Source organism: Pelodiscus sinensis, chromosome 19 (genome assembly GCF_052426305.1).
Source record: "Pelodiscus sinensis isolate ZL-2025 chromosome 19, ASM5242630v1, whole genome shotgun sequence".
NCBI lineage: Eukaryota > Metazoa > Chordata > Testudines > Trionychidae > Pelodiscus > Pelodiscus sinensis.
In genome coordinates, this window is record NC_143070.1 from 30,644,075 (window position 1) to 30,658,574 (window position 14,500).

The window sequence follows — 14,500 nt, forward strand, 5'->3', positions numbered from 1 at the left end:
TTTGATAGGTGTCGGTAGCTGATTCCGAGTCATGAGCCTTGACGTCTCGTCTCCCTCCCGAAACCAGGGAAGTGTCTCCCTCTGCTGCAGCCTCATCAGGGAGCCGCGCTGGCACTCACACTGCTCCTGGGTAAGGAAGCGGATCCCACGGTGGCTGGGGCTGGGTGGGGAATGGCCAGTTGTTACTGAAGGGGAAGGATAAAACGCAGCCACATTTCCGAGGGTGCGGGAGGCCGGCCTGGCAACGCCATGGGACGGCCCTGAGAGAGCTCTGCAATGTGACCCTGGCTCCCAAAGCTGCAAGTGCAGAATTCCCCTTGGTAAGCGCGAGAGGCTCCGACCGGCCTGGTCTGAATCGGGCTGGACGGCCCCACTGCTGGAGTGTCAGAGCCAGACACTAGAGTTACAGGCATGTTACAGAGAGGTCCTGTCACAAGCTCCCTGTCACTCCCATCATGCAACAGGGGCAGGTCCAGACTCTTCTGTAAAAGCCGCTCTGGAAATCAGATAAAAGTGACTGTGGTGGGATTTGAACCCAAAACCTTTGAATAATTGGGTGGGTTCATGCCAAGCACCACTGCTTAGATAGCTAACATGCTTAGCATTGTACCACAGGGCCCCAAAGTTCAGCTAGCTCCTCATCCTCTCCCTCTGCTTTGCAACAGGGCAATTGCTGGGGTAGAAGAAAGGGAAAAGCTGAGCCAGAGGAACACACGCTCCCCCTCCCACAGTCAGACCCCCCCCATACCCAGCCCCCTGCCCAGAGCCTCAGCTGTGGCTTAAGCCTGGTTCCAGAGACAAGAGGCCAATGCAAACAGCCCCCTGGCAGCGAGGGAGTCAGCACGTCGGTGGGTGGGGCAGGGAGCTGGAGACAGATCTTGGCTCTAACTCACTGAGTGACCTTGGCCTGTTCAGTGAATCTCTCCCTGGCTCTATGCCCTGTCTGTACTGCAGGGACAGCAACACTCTCAGCCCCACAGGAGGGCCCCTGGCCTAGCAATGTGGCCCCCTGAGCAGCCTCTGATGTTCCCTGCTTGAGGCCCAGAACCAGCCCTGAGTGAGGGGGGCAGGGAGAGCAGCTCACACATGCCAAGGAGCTGGCCAGGGGCAGGACATGAGCCTGCAAGGCAGCAGTGGGTGTATGGAGCTGGGGGCAGAGCTGGGCTCTAGCTCACTAGGGGTGCATCCCATAGCTCAAAATAAGCGATGCAATTGGGTAGCTTATTTTGAGTCAATTTTGAAATAGCTTATTTTGTAATTTGGCGCTGGCTACACAGCACTTATTTTCAAATAAATCCAAAACGCCCCTCGCTCCTCGTGCCATGTGGTTTGCAGAGATGTCGGCATAGCGAGCTCATTATGGTTTGGAACAAGGGGCTTGCTCTTAAGATGCGTCAGTGTGATATGAGCATCACGTCCTAAACCTCCGAGCTAGCCGGCCCACGGGTGTCAGTCCCACAAGTGGCCCTTTCAGAAAGGCGCCTTGGGCAGCCACAGGGATGTTGTGGGCTCTGGAACAAGGAAGCTGGGCAGGAGCAGCTTTTGCAGGTAGGGGAGTTTAGCTGCTTTCTCATTTCCAGGGCGCAGCTTTTACAGAACAGGCAATCCTTAGGGTGAAACTGGGGTGGGCTTGAGTCCAGACAGTTCCCAGCAGACCCCAGTGAGGATGGAGGGAAGGGCTGGTTCTTGGGGTTGGGGCTGGGAGTTGTTCTGAAAGGCTTCAGGTGCCATTAGATCGTTTTATCCCTCCCTGTCTCCTACCAGTGCTGAGCAACACTCAGGCTATGTCTGCCCTACACTGCTCTTCTGGGAAAAGCTATGCAAACTTCAAAACCTAGTTTGTGCAGCTTTTTCTTCTGCTTTTTGGGGGGGGGGGAGGGAAGAGTCACACAAGGAAGGCAGCAGGCAGAGCCAGCCCAATGCACCAGCTTCCCAGGGCAGGGGAGGCCAAGGCACAAGCAGCTGCCCAGCCTAATTTATCTGGCTTCCCCAGGTTGGCACCATCAGCTGACATTACCCCCCCCTCTGTCGTATGAGCGTTGGGCTCATCAACAGGCTGGTCAGCAGCAGCTACCTGGGCACCGCAATAAGAGAAGACCCTGTGTTTCTGCCTGGCTTTGAACCAGGGACCTTTTGCGTGTTAGGCAAATGTGATAACCACTAAACCACAGAAACACATTTCAAGCAATGGAACTTGGCTGACTGTTCTGTTCCTTGCTCTTTCTAACACCCTGCTCTGCAGGGGAGGGGGATGCTCCTAGCGAAAACTCCACCTCTTGTTCTCAGGGAAGCGCCTAATTTCCTCACCAGCCCCTTGAGATTTGTAGCTCAAAGCTGGAGCTGCTGTGGAAGGAGGTGAAGCTACAGAAGCTGACAGGGGACAGTCAGTGGGTGGAGGGTTATTTTTTCTCCTTCCTGATGTGGCTAGAATTGAGGAGAAGAAAATCCTCTTCCCTTCTCCTCAGAAGATGGAAATTGACTTTGGTTCTACTAAAGCTGGACCCCAGGAGTAGACTTTTTCTTTCTAAAACCCTGGTGAAAACTGAGAGCCAGTTGCTCACAGGCTGAGAATGAGAGTTAAGGAAAGGCACCGCCCAGCATGGGGCTTGAACCCATGACCTTGAGATTAAGAGTCTCATGCTCTACCAACTGAGCTAGCCCAGCTGCATGCAAAAAGTTCCCTAATAACCCATCTCAGGGTAACAGGAGCCAAGTGTTCTCCACTGCCTGACTCAAGGTTCTTTCTTGCCCCAATGTGGGGTTCTGGTCTGTGGAGAGGTTTGAACTCGAACCCCACTCCCGACACACCCACTTCTTTCCCCACAAGGAACGGCCCCATTTCCATCTCTCCAGGGACAGGAGAAGGGCTCTGGCCTGTTCTCTGTAAAATGCTCAGCCTGTTTCATTTTCTGCAGGAACGAGTGGGATCCATACTCCCTGTTCCCCAGTGAGAGGTATGTGTCCTCTGGCCCCTTTCCACAGACACAGCAGGCCAGGGGGCTATGAGCCTCCAGAGGCCCCTTCCTACTTGGCCTCCCACAAAGCTGGGGTGAAAAGCTGCTAGACCCCAGAGGTAGCAGGATTCACTCCCATCTTCTCCTGCCCGTGCCCTGGTACTGAGGGGCCGGCCCCTTTCCTGCTGCCCCAACTCTTATCCCCACAATGCACTTTGTGCAGGGGCCCTTGGTCTTTGTGCCAAGGTGCGTGGCTGGCAGCCAGGACTCAGGACCCTTCCCCCAATTCCCCCTCTGACCCGCTCACACTGTCTGGCTGCCTCCAGCACGGGCTGAGCTCAGGGGTCAGGTGGGTGACCTGCCCTGCAGCTGTGATGGCATCAGGCCCTTCCCACCCGCCTGCTCTGTCTGGAGATGGAGCTCCAGTGGCCTCAGACACCCAGCAAGAGGAACAAAACTCTCTCCATTGAACCTCAGGGCATAGAAGCCAAAGCAACTGAACCTTGTAACAACCAGCCGAGTCTCAGGAGGTCCCACTCTGAAATTTGAACGCACATTGCAAGACTCAGAGTCCTGAGTGCTGTCCCTTACACCATAGGACCTGTGTTGTGAAAGTGCAGTGGGCACCTCTGACTCTCAGCTCTCAGGCTGGCCTCTGCTCTCCTGGCTTCTCTCCAGCTGCTTCATCTCCCAGGACTCCCTCTAAGAAATGTGTCACTTTCACCCCTGGGAGCAGCTCAGCCATTCAAAGGGGCTGCCTGGGGCAGGACATTAGCCATGGAGGGCAGGGGTGGGTGTGGCAGTGACATCACAAGGGCCTTTTGCAGCCCCTCAGCTTATTGGCTAAAGGAGGTTGGGAGGTGGTGACCTCACAGAGAGTCCATGACAATGGCCAGGTGGGACAGGCTGCAGGGCAGGGGCCATCTCAGAGCCCCCCCCATGGCTTTGCTGCAGGGAGTCTCCTTGAGAGTTGCCCTTGAGGCCTTTTCGGAGCCTTCTCCTTTCCCACGACTAACTGACCTAGATGACAGACGTCGCTGTGGAGAAGGGAAGAGTCTCCAAGAAGGCCTCTGTAAAAGCAGCAGGGGAATTAGCTGAAGTGGTAGAGCGCTTGCTTAGCGTGCAAGAGGCAGTGGGATCAATGCCCACGTTCTCCAACTGTGGCTCAGTTCTTATCCCTTATTTTCACTGTCAGGGGCTCAGTGGCCCCCTCCCTCTTCCTACCTGCTCTCGCAAAAGAGACAGACCTGGCTCCCCTTTCTTTGCCACCAGCAATTGCCATGCTGCAAAGCAGAGAGTGGAGATATCAAGCTCTGTGGTGCACTGGAAAGCATGTTGGACTTTTAAGCTGCAACAAAATACAGGACTATGTAGCACTTTAAAGACTAACAAGATGGTTTATTAGATGATGAGCTTTCGTGGGCCAGACCCACTTCCTCAGATCAAATAGTGGAAGAAAATTGTCACAACCATATATACCAAGGATACAATTAAAAAAACCGAACACATATGAAAAGGAGAAATCAAATTTCAGAACAGAACGGAGATGCGGGGGGAAGGTAAATGTCTGTGAGCTAATGATATTAGAGGTGATAATTGGGGAAGCTATCTTTGTAATGGGTAAGATAACTAGAGTCTTTGTTAGGACCCCGCCGTAAAGTGTCGAAATTTAGCATGAATAACAGTTCAGAGGATTCCCTTTAAAGTGCAGTTTTAAAAGGCTTTTGAAGCAGGATGCAGGTAATTAAGTCATTGAGATAATGTCCTTTCTGAGTTAAAATGGCAAGAAACTGGTTTTTTTCTGTATTTTGTTTCAGCTACCCTAGACTAACATGGCTACTTTTCTATCACTATTTTAAGCTGCAGTGATTCATGTGAGCCCAGCTAGACATGCAAAGTTTAGGGTTCAAGTCCCACGAGTGTCACTTTAGCTGCTTTCTCATTTCCAGGGCGCAGCTTTTACAGAACAGGCAATCCTTAGGGAGAAACTGGGGTGGGCTTGAGTCAAGACAGTTCCCAGCAGACCCCAGTGAGGGTGGAGGGAAGGGCTGGTTCTTGTGGTTGGGGCTGGGAGTTGTTCTGAAAGGCTTCAGGTGCCATTAGATCGTTTTATCCCTCCCTGTCTCCTACCAGTGCTGAGCAACACTCAGGCTATGTCTGCCCTACACTGCTCTTCTGGGAAAAGCTACGCACATTTCAAAACCCAATTTGTGCAGCTTTTTCTTCTGCTTTTTTTGGGGGGGGCGGGAGGGAAGAGGCTTTTCTGACATTTGGCCTGTTACACTGGGCAAGTCACACAAGGGAGGCAGCAGGCAGAGCCAGCCCAATGCACCAGCCACCCAGGGCAGGGGAGGCCAAGGCACAAGCAGCTGCCTTGCCTAACTTATCTGGCTTCCCCAGTTTGGCACCCAGGGGCATTATCAGCTGACGTTGCTCCCCCCCGTCACATGAGCGTTGGGCTCATCAACAGGCTGGTCAGCAGCAGCTGCAGTTACCTGGGCACCGCAATAAGAGAAGACCCTGTGTTTCTGACTGGCTTTGAACCAGGGTCCTTTTGCATGTTAGGAAAGCATGATAACCCCTACACCACAGAGACACATTTCAAGGGATGGAACTTGTCTGACTGTTCTGTTCCTGGCTCTTTCTAACACCCTGCTCTGCAGGGGAGGGGGATGCTCCTTGTGAACACTCCACCTCTTGTTCTCAGGGAAGCACCTAATTTCCTCACCACCCCCTTGAGATTTGTAGCTCAAAGCTGGAGCTGCTGTGGCAGGAGGTGAAGCTACAGAAGCTAACGGGGGACAATCAGCGGGCGGAGGGTTATTTTTTCTCCCCCCTGGGCTGATGTGGCTAGAACTGAGGAGAAGAAAATCCTCTTCCCTTCTCCTCAGAAGATGGAAATTGCAGTTTGTTCTCCTAAAGCTGGACCCCAGGACTAGACTTTTTCTTTCTAAAACCCTGGTGAAAACTGAGAGCCAATTGCTCGCAGGCTGAGAATGTGAGTTAAGGAAAGGCTCCACCCAGCATGGGGCTTGAACCCATGACCCTGAGATTAAGAGTCTCATGCTCTACCAACTGATCTAGCCAGGATGCATGCAAAAAGTTTCCTAATATCCCATCTCAGTGTAACAGGAGCCAAGTGTTCTCCACTGCCTGACTCAAGGCTCTTTCTTGCCCCTAATGTGGGGTTCTGGTCTGTGGAGAGGTTTGAATTCGAACCCCACTCCCAACACACCCACTTCTTTCCCCACATGGAACGGACCCATTTCCATCTCTCCAGGGACAGGAGAAGGGCTCTGGCCTGTTCTCTGCAAAATGCTCAGCCTGTTTCATTTTCTGCAGGAACGAGTGGGATCCATGCGCCCTGTTCCCCAGTGAGAGGTATGTGTCCTCTTCCCCCCTTTCCACAGACACAGCAGGCCAGGGGGCTATGAGCCACCAGTGGCCCCTTCCTACTTGGCCTCCCACAAAGCTGGGGTGAAAAGCTGCTAGACCCCAGCCCTCCTGGGCCAAGCCATGGCAGAGGTAGCAGGATTCACTCCCATCTTCTCCTGCCCGTGCCCTGGTACTGAGGGGCCAGCCCCTTTCCTGCTGCCCCAACTCTTATTCCCACAATGCACTTTGTGCAGGGGCCTTTGGTCTTTCTGCCAAGGTGCGTGGCTGGCAGCCAGGACTCAGGACCCTTCCCCCAATCCCTCCTCTGACCCGCTCACACTGTCTGGCTGCCTCCAGCACTGGCTGGGCAGGTGACCTGACCAACAGCTGTGAGAGCATCAGGCACCTGACCACAACTCTCATCAGTCTGGGCACCAAGCTCCATTGGGCCTCAGACACCCAGCACAGGAGTAAAACTGCATCTGGGGAACCTCAGGACAAGGAATGTAAAACCTACAGAGCACAAGGAGCTCACAGCAACCAGCCCAGCAGGTCCCACTGAGACTTGAACTCAGATTGCAGGATTCAAAGTCCTGAGTGCTGCCCCTTACACCATGGGACCTACATAGACAGCTTCTGCTGGGGACCTGGGACATTCAGGTCTCAGGCTGGCCTCTGCTCTCCTGGCTTCCCACCAAGGCTATGTCTACACTCACGGCTTCTTGTGCGAGTAATATGCAAATGAGGCTAAGCATGGAATCTCGCTGACCCTCTTTTGCATACCTAATGAGCCACCATTTTTTTCAGAAGAGGCTTTTGTGCAAGAATGAGTTACATCTCTTACTTTTCAGGAAGAACGGCATTGCGTAAGAGGGTTTTTCTTGCGCAAGAAGGGGCAGTGTAGATGCTCTTTCTTGCGCCAGGGCCTCTTCTGAAAAAAATGGTGGCCCATTAGGTATGCAAATGAGGGTCAGCGAGATTCCATGCTTAGCCTCATTTGCATATTACTCGCGCAAGAAGCCGCGAGTGTAGACATAGCCCAACAGTTTCATCTCTCAGGGCTCTCTGGCTACATCTCCACGGCACATTTATTTTGGAATAAGCTATTCTTGAACAGTGATTTCAAAATAGCACGTCTACACTGCAGGGAAACTTCAGAATGAGTCCGAGTCAGGCTCCGCTAATGTATACGAGTTATCTCGATTTAGAGCCCTGGTAGAAATAACTTAGAATGGGCCTAGGGAGGAGCCATTTTGAAATAGCGGAAGTGGAGCATCTCCACAAGCATTATTCTGAAATAGCTAATTGGGAATAGGTGTTATTCTTTGTAGAATTAGGTTTACAGAAGTTGGAATAAGCCATCTATTACTTCAGATGATTTCACATTAACGGAATTGCTGCACAGACTTTGGCATTGTTATTCTAAACGGCCATATTCCAAAATAACTTTTCTGTGTAGACAGAACCTCTGTCCTGCCCCAGCTCTGCTGCGTTCTGGACAAATTCCTCGTTAGGGTCCATCTCAGTCTGAGGTCAGTGAGAGTCCATCCCACCTGAGATGTGTGTTACACAAAAGCCTCGTGTTCCCTGCCTAGTGTTCAATACGGGCTGCAGGTATCTGTTTTGTGTGGGGTTGTAGCTCAGTGGCAGAGTGTTTGACTGCAGATCAAGTGGTGCTTGGTTCAAATTCAAGTGCCCACTTAGGAAATCTTCCTTGAATAGAAACATTTACCTCTCCAGTTCTATTGCCTCCTGGATTTCTGTTGTATGTGGACTCTTTAAATGAATACAAACCATTAAAGTTTTCTGGCACCAATACACATAAACCAGGCAAACCCATCCCTCAGCTGGAACCAGCTCAAACCCGCTGTGTGTCTGGTTTGCATTTCCAGCAATTCAACAAGGGTGTGATGTAGATGTCCATTGGCTCTCCGTGGGCTGGGCTGTGCAGAAGAACAAGAACCACTCTCAGCTGGGGAGGACGGGCTGCAGTCAACCTTCTGGAGTTCGATTTAGTGAGTCCAACTAAGACCAGAGAGCACCTGACTAGCGGCCAGAAGTCTGCTCTTGCTGCCTTTGGTCCTGCTGTGAGGACATGGCCAAGCTCAACTGAAGGAAGCTACCTCCAGCTACATAAGGAGGGATGGCAGGGAGTGCAGACACATTGGCCAGGCACCACTGGGGGCTGCCTCCTTTGCCTCCCCCACACCCAGCAGCTGCTTGGCCAGCTCAGTCACGGGGCTGCTCTCTGGGACTTCTCCCCCAGCTCCTCCACCTGTTGCCATTGCCCATCCCAAGGGAGGGGGGACGAGAGTCACTCTCCACGGTCGCAGGAGTTGCAGAGGTGGCACTTGCAGGGTCTCTGGGCATTGACACCCCCAGGGAATCACAAGGGCACTTGGCGCTGGCTCTCCTGTCCCAGCAATTGCAGTCAGAGCCCTGCCTTGCCAGTGCCAGGCACAGCAGCCTCTCAGGGGTTAGGTTGGAGTCCCCAGGATGGGGCCCGGCCTCCTTCCATTGGTCCCTTCCTGAGGCCACAAAACTGACAACAGAGAATTCCTTTGCCCCGCAGCAATCTCTGTTGGCCAAAGGGTTAGCAACCGAATATTTGCCCAAGTTTAAGTGCAGTGGCAGAAACCCCTTTTATGTGTGTTTCTGTGGTGTAGTGGTTATCACATTTGCCTAACAAGCAAGAGGTCCCTGGTTCAAAGCCAGGTGGAAACATAGGGTCTTCTCTTATTGCGGTTCCCCTGAGTGCCCACAAGGCAGTTCCAGGGTCTGCCCCTGGTGCAGGGCTGGGCAGCCTGTGTGCTGGTTTTCAGGAGCATGTGGGAGACAGTGAAACAGGTTAGGCTGAGATGGGAGGAGGCAGGGCTGGGGCTGAGACTTCTCAGAGATGCCTTGCCTTGGACCAGGTCATTGCAGCCACACAGTCCAGGACCAACCCTGCAAGTGCCACTACTGTGGCTGTTCACCTTTGGGGCAGTGTGGCTGGTGCGTTTGCCGCACGGGGACACAAAACTACATAATGTCCCGCCTCATGCCCAGTCCCCAGCCACCTCGTTCTCCTGGCTTTCTTACCACCCAACATCCCCCGCTTCCTTTGACACCCTCCCTTGTTCCTACTCCCCCACCCTGCTCCTTCAGCCACGTTCCTTCTGCTCCCTCTCTCCTGGCCACACACGGCTCCTTGGCGCTTCTCAAGCCAGGCCCTGCAAGGAGCCACCAGGGCAGGAACCAGCCCTTGGAGCTCGGCTTGCACCAGATCTGGTAGTTTCCCAGCACATCTCACGTGAGAAGAGGTGACTTGTTCCCCTTCCTTCTGACCTTACGTCTCCGCTCCATTCAAAAGTCTCTGCTGCCTCGGGACCCGCCTCCTCAGGGCGCTGCCCCTCTGCCCCTGGGCTGGGAGTGGGAGACTCCACAGTCTCTGCACTTGGGCTGGGAAGTCTCACGGCGACTCGTCTGTTGATGGCGTTAGTCAGCCCGATGGCCAGCCGGATCCTGGGCAAGAGAATGAAACTGGTAAGTAACCAAATTAAAAATAAACTAAAAGGAAGCATTTTTGCGCCCAGTGGAACTCCTTGCCAGAGGATCTTGTGGAGGTGAAATCTACAAGAAGGTCCAAAACAGAACTGGATAATTTAATGCAGGAAAGGTCAATCAATGGCATTTAACCAGGATGGACAGGGCAGGTGTCCCAAGCTGGTGTATTCTAGAAGCTAGGAATGGGCAACAGGAGGGATCACTTAACAATTGTCTGTCCTGAGGATTCCCACTGGGCAATGAAATTGGCTGCTGTCGTGAGACAGGATCCTGGGCTAGTTGGACAACTGGCATGGCCCAGTCTGGCTGTTCTGATGTTCTGTTTGGTTTCTGGTTTGTCCCCTCTGGGCAATGGAAAATGGACCCGTGTCCTGAAGGGGACAGAAAGTGGCCTGTGAAAGGCTAATGTAAGTAAGGAAAGATGGCTACGCATGTGTCCCTGATGATCTAGTGGGTAGGATCCAGCACTTTCACTACTGTGGGCTGGGTTGGATTCCCAGTCAGGGAAGCCAGTCTAAACTTTCACATGACAACTCCCCACTCATTCATCTTACCTCATTGTTCCAGCAGCTGTGACCCAAGAGGTTCACTCAGGGCTTGTTTCCCAATGTCACCTACCACAGTATTCACACAGCAAACTGTAGTGCAGAGGAGTTCTGGCTGTTCTGGTCTTAGGCTGCCTTGGAGGTGAGTTCTGCTTCAAGGTCTTCTCTCTTCCTTTCCCTTTTCCTTCCTCGTCTCTTCTCCCCTTTTCCTTCTTCTTGCTGGTCTCCTTCTTGGACCCCAGTTTATATAGAGAAACTCAATACTGCTTAGTTCTTCCTTAACCAATTATTTTAGTATAATTTCACTAACCAATCATAACATACTGTAACAGAATGACCTAACCAATCATACCCCACCGCCTTAGTTGATTTACACCTAGCAAAATCAATTATCCAGCAGACAGGAACAGATCCAAGCCAGACTATCACACAGACAAACAACACTGCTCGAGGGGGTGGCAAAATGGAATCTAGGAGGCCAGACTCCTTCGTGCTCTGCCAGGACCATGCTCGGGATGGGCAGCGCCCCAGGATCTGCATGCGCCCGGATCAGTCCCACACCCCGCCGGCCGATTCTCTTTCCTCTGCTTCCCCCTGGACATCTCCAATCACCCCCACCCTCTGTCAGCCTGGCGGTTCTCCCCCACTTCTCCTCCTGATCTACCCCCACCAGCCCTGCTGCCTCAGGTCAGTTCTCCCCCCTCCCATCTTTCCCAGCCAGCCCCACTGCTCCCCCCTCCCCACAGCCAGCCCTGCTTCTGCCAGCAGACCCAGAGTAATCCAATAAACCCTGCACCACCACATCATGTGCTGAAAAGAGGCTCGTTTATTTTCAGAAAGCCGACACCATCTTTGGAATTTTGTATCCATATTCTCATTCCGGATGGTGAATGCACCAGGCTCTCTCCATTCCGACACATGGCAGTGCCTTAAACCTCACTGGCACTGGCAGCAGCAGGGATATTTAAAAGGCTTTTACATTTGTATTCAGGATCTGTGCGCACCTTGATCTGTCCCACTCCCTGCTGGCTGATTCTCTCCCCCCCTCCCAAGCCAGGCCAGGCCAGCATGACCCTTCTCTCCTGGCACCACCAGCTCTGCTTTCACAAACCAGCAGCCCCCCTGCCCTGCAATATCCCCCATAGTTTAGACCTACTGAACAGCTACAGGCCTTCTAATGGGGTTATAGAAAAACCACATTGTCACATAGGACCTTTCCAGGGCAGCAACATCAGGATTCATGAGCACAGATAAAGGAAGGTAAATGCAACTGTGAAGGGACTTGAACCCTCAATCTTCTGATCCGAAGTCAGACGCCTTATCCATTAGGCCACACAGTCTTGACTTGCAGAGGACTGGACTTCTTGCAATGTGTGGGTAGAGAAAAGTCTCCCTAGTCCAGTGGTCCCCAACGTTTCGGGGCTGCCGAGTGCCTGGGGGCAGGGCCGCTCACGCACCGCGCGTCCAGGGGCGGGGCCACTGATGGGCCACGTGCCTGGGGGCGGGGCCAAGCACGCGCCACGCGCCTGGGGCCGGCACCAGATTGTGCCGTGACCCGAGGGCCAGGGCCGGCACCAGCATGAGCTGTGACCCTGGACAGGGGCTTTCCAGGCGCCATGTTCCTGGAGCCGGCTCCAGCATGTGCTGTGACCCCGGGGCAGGGGCCACCCATGCACCTTGGGCTGGAACCTGCCGCACACCCGAGGGCAGGGCCAACCCAGATTGCTCCAGGGTCGCACATAAATGGCCCAGCTGGCACCATGGAGCCCACGGGCACCGTGTTGGGGACCACTGCCCTAGTCCATCAGGTTTTATTATTTTCCTCGTTTGGGGGTTTAGAAATCACGTTTGAGCTGGTGAATTATTCTTATTGTGTGTAACTAAGGATTGCAGCCCAGGGATTTTTCCTGAGTCTATGTTACTTCATGGCTCTCTACCACCTAGGCTATCTCCATACTGCATCTCTCCTCCGCAAAACCTCATGCAAATGTAGCACAGATTAGCATATTGCCATGCTCATTTGCATAATTAATTGGGGTCCATTTTTGCACAAGAGGCTTTTGCACAAAAAGGAGCTGTGTAGACTGGGGCTCTTCCTGCCTTCTGCTTCCCCTGGCTCTAGCCTGGCCCTGGGCCTCTTTCCTGCCAGCCCCATGGGGCCGGGGAAATGCAGGGGGCCATTTCAGAGTCTGGTTGGGGGCGGCGACCTGTCCATGCCGTGATGGGGGAGGGGAGAGTGTCACACGGCTTCTACTAGCGCTGATACTTAAGTAAAAACAAAACTTAAACAGGCAGCGGGAATGGGGCAGCTGGAGGGAGCCAGGAGAGCAGAGGCAGCCTGAGCGCTGAGAGCCCCAGGTGCCCACCAAAAACATCAGCTGTTTGTCCCATGCTGCAAGGGGCAGCGCTCAGGGCTCTGAACTTTGCAACCCGAGTTCAACTGTCAGTGGGATTTTCCTAGGCTGGTTGTTGCAAAACCCTCCCGGCTTTAAGTTTCTTGTCCTCAGGCTGGTGAGAAGAGATTTTTGTGCCTTCTCCCGGGCGTCTGGTGCCCACTGGGGCTCGGTCTCTCATCTGGCTGGCTCTCAAGAGCTGGAGCCATGAAACCTACCAGCCTGGCTAGAGATGCAGGGGGCTGAGTTTGTGTTTCTCGTTGCTTCCCCTGATGCCCTCAGGTCCGGTCCCAGCAGCTTCCAGACTCTGCCTATTGCCCCCTGGCCTGTGCTCACCCATCCATTGGGTGTGGAGCTATTGCCTTGGGCGTAGGAACAGTCTGGGAGAGCGAGCAGCACAAGTGAGAGGCTGGACCAAGATGCACTCGACCGGTTTGGTTCTTTTGGATCTGCCCCCCCTGCACCCCTAGAGACATTGAAACAAGAAAAGACCCAGGAGAAGAACCCAGTTATTTTACTTTTGCTGTGACGTGAATGGATCTAGCTCAGGGGTCCTTCTGCATGGGAAGCTCCCCTGGGTTCTTCTGCAATGCCACTCACTTGGGGGAGCACATGCCCTGACACTTGTAGATGGGCCAACATGGACAAACCAGCAGCACTCAGGCCCCCTTCCATAGCTCAGCTGGGAGAGTGGTGGACTGTCCTGCGTGCTTCGTAAGTGACCCTTAGGCTGCACTGCAATTGACAAAAAGTTTGTGGGTGTGAGCTGCTAATCACATTTCTTGGCTGCACAGGCCTTGAGACCCCTCCGAGGCTGGAGGGAAATGGGGAATGGCTGCACTTTGGAATTCAAAAGTGTTGTCTGGTACCATAAATTCCAGTGAGGATGGAGGGAAGGGCTGGTTCTTGGGGTTGGGGCTGGGAGTTGTTCTGAAAGGCTTCAGGTGCCATTAGATCGTTTTATCCCTCCCTGTCTCCTACCAGTGCTGAGCAACACTCAGGCTATGTCTGCCCTACACTGCTCTTCTGGGAAAAGCTACGCACATTTCAAAACCCAATTTGTGCAGCTTTTTCTTCTGCTTTTTTTGGGGGAGAGGGGAAGAGTCACACAAGGGAGGCAGCAGGCAGAGCCAGCCCAATGCACCAGCTTCCCAGGGCAGGGGAGGCCAAGGCACAAGCAGCTGCCTGCCCTAATTTATCTGGCTTCCCCAGGTTGGCACCATCAGCTGACATTCCCCCCCCCTCCGTCGTATGAGCGTTGGGCTCATCAACAGGCTGGTCAGCAGCAGCTGCAGTTACCTGGGCACCGCAATAAGAGAAGACCCTGTGTCTCTGCCTGGCTTTGAACCAGGGACCTTTTGCATGTTAAACAAACATGATAACCACTACACCACGGAAACACATTTCAAGGGATGGAACTTGTCTGATTGTTCTGTTCCTGGCTCTTTCTAACACCCTGCTCTGCAGGGGAGGGGGATGATCCTTGTGAACACTCCACCTCTTGTTCTCAGGGAAGCACCTAATTTCCTCACCAGCCCCTTGAGATTTGTAGCTCAAAGCTGGAGCTGCTGTGGAAGGAGGTGAAGCTACAGAAGCTGACGGGGGACAATCAGCGGGCGGAGGGTTATTTTTTCTCCCCCCTTGGTTGATGTGGCTAGAACTGAGGAGAAGAAAATCCTCTTCCCCT

General features: G+C 53.3%; 1 protein-coding gene and 5 non-coding genes across 7 annotated transcripts in view; 1 reads left to right on the top strand and 5 right to left on the bottom strand.

The window, feature by feature from the left end:
* Positions 1-14,500, bottom strand: part of LOC142821597 (uncharacterized) — a 95,229-nt gene that overhangs the window by 36,968 nt on the left and 43,761 nt on the right. The window lies entirely within an intron of this gene.
* TRNAV-AAC (transfer RNA valine (anticodon AAC)) lies at positions 2,103-2,175 on the bottom strand. Its single transcript has one exon. It is a non-coding gene; the product is annotated as a tRNA-Val (tRNA).
* On the bottom strand, positions 2,592-2,664 carry TRNAK-CUU (transfer RNA lysine (anticodon CUU)). Its single transcript has one exon. It is a non-coding gene; the product is annotated as a tRNA-Lys (tRNA).
* On the bottom strand, positions 6,880-6,951 carry TRNAQ-UUG (transfer RNA glutamine (anticodon UUG)). Its single transcript has one exon. It is a non-coding gene; the product is annotated as a tRNA-Gln (tRNA).
* On the top strand, positions 8,981-9,053 carry TRNAV-AAC (transfer RNA valine (anticodon AAC)). The gene has a single exon. It is a non-coding gene; the product is annotated as a tRNA-Val (tRNA).
* Positions 11,688-11,760, bottom strand: TRNAR-UCG (transfer RNA arginine (anticodon UCG)). The gene has a single exon. It is a non-coding gene; the product is annotated as a tRNA-Arg (tRNA).